Below are 1,865 nucleotides of genomic sequence, written 5' to 3' on the forward strand. Positions count from 1 at the left end.
CCTGAGCAAGAGCGAGACCCCGTCTCTACTAAAAATAGAAAGCAATTAGCTGGACAACTAAAAATATATAGAAAAAATTAGCCAGGCATGGTGGTGCACGCCTGTAGTCGCAGCTACTCGGGAGGCTGAGGCAGTAGGATTGCTTGAGCCCAGGAGTCTGAGGTTGCTGTGAGCTAGGCTGACGCCACGGCACTCACTCTAGCCAGGGCAACAGAGTGAAACTCTGTCTCAAAAAAAAAAAAAATGGCTAAAAGATATGAACAAAAAGTTCACAGAAAAAAATTAAACTAGATTACTGGCCCGGACCCTCGTGTGAAGGGTGTGATTCCAAAACTGGAGTAGGGTAGAGGCGGCCCGGCACCCCCTTCTGATCTCTGGTGCCGACGGCCTCAGGATCAGACATGGCCCAGAACTTGAAGGACTTAGCGGGGCGGCTGCCCGCCGGGCCCCGGGGCATGGGCACGGCGCTGAAGCTTCTGCTGGGGGCTGGCGCCGTGGCCTACGGTGTCCGCGAATCCGTGTTCACCGTGGAAGGCGGTCAGAGAGCCATCTTCTTTAATCGGATCGGTGGCGTGCAGCAGGACACCATCCTGGCCGAGGGCCTTCACTTCAGGATCCCCTGGTTCCAGTACCCCATTATCTATGACATTCCGGCCAGACCTCGAAAAATCTCCTCCCCCACGGGCTCCAAAGACCTGCAGATGGTGAACATTTCCCTGCGAGTGCTGTCTCGACCCAATGCCCAGGAGCTTCCTAGCATGTACCAGCGCTTAGGGCTAGACTACGAAGAACGAGTGCTGCCACCCATTGTCAACGAGGTGCTCAAGAGTGTGGTGGCCAAGTTCAATGCCTCACAGCTGATCACCCAGCGGGCCCGGGTATCCCTATTGATCCGACGGGAGCTGACAGAGAGGGCCAAGGACTTCAGCCTTATCCTGGATGATGTAGACATCACAGAGCTGAGCTTTAGCCGAGAGTACACAGCTGCTGTAGAAGCCAAACAAGTGGCCCAGCAGGAGGCCCAGCAAGCCCAGTTCTTGGTGGAAAAAGCAAAGCAGGAACAGCGGCAGAAGATTGTGCAGGCTGAGGGTGAGGCTGAGGCCGCCAGGATGCTTGGAGAAGCGCTGAGCAAGAACCCTGGCTACATCAAACTTCGAAGGATCCGGGCAGCCCAGAACATCTCCAAGACGATTGCGACGTCACAGAACCGAATCTATCTCACCGCTGAAAACCTAGTGCTGAACCTACAGGCTGAAAGTTTCACCCGGGGAAGTGACAGCCTCATCAAGGGTAAGAAATGAGCCTGAGAACAAAGAACTCCACCCCCAGAGAGCAAGTGGATCTTCTTCTCCAGTTTTTGAGGAACCAGCTAGGGGTCCAGCATACTCCTACCCACCCCTAGTGTCATGTGATGGTCCCCCGCACCCACACAGGCCTCACTACCCCTCTTGGATTAAGGAAGCCTGAAGACCAGCTCTTTTTCTGGGGAATGACTTTCCTCCTTCGTGTTGGCCAGGGGTGTTGGGACAGCGTGTTATTTCTCAGTGATTTCCTAGCGTTGTTCCCTCCCTCAAGGTTGGGAGGAGATAACCACCAACCCAGGAATTCTCAATAAATTTTTATTACTTAAGCTGAAAAAAAAATTAAACTAAATATTAAAATCTCACTAGGTATAATAGCCCCGGATAAGTGATTTAACTGGCTATAAAATACAGGAGTTGCTCAATTATGTTTGTTGAATGAATGATTGATTGAATCAATAAAACAATATTGGCCAGGTGTGGTGGCTCACACCTGTAATCCTAGCACTCTGGGAGGCCAAGGCAGGAGGATCGTTCAAGGTTAGGAGTTCAAGACCAGCCTGA

At 52.0% G+C, this 1,865-nt stretch overlaps 1 pseudogene across 1 annotated transcript; it reads left to right on the top strand.

Moving 5' to 3' along the window:
- The first annotated feature begins 297 nt into the window (after positions 1-297).
- LOC105817687 lies at positions 298-1,643 on the top strand (annotated as a pseudogene). The gene has a single exon (XR_001137854.1). The product of XR_001137854.1 is annotated as a prohibitin-2 pseudogene (transcript).
- The last annotated feature ends 222 nt before the right edge of the window (positions 1,644-1,865 follow it).

The sequence above is a fragment of the Propithecus coquereli genome, unplaced genomic scaffold (genome assembly GCF_000956105.1).
Source record: "Propithecus coquereli isolate 6110/MARCELLA unplaced genomic scaffold, Pcoq_1.0 Scaffold42, whole genome shotgun sequence".
Taxonomy (NCBI): domain Eukaryota; kingdom Metazoa; phylum Chordata; class Mammalia; order Primates; family Indriidae; genus Propithecus; species Propithecus coquereli.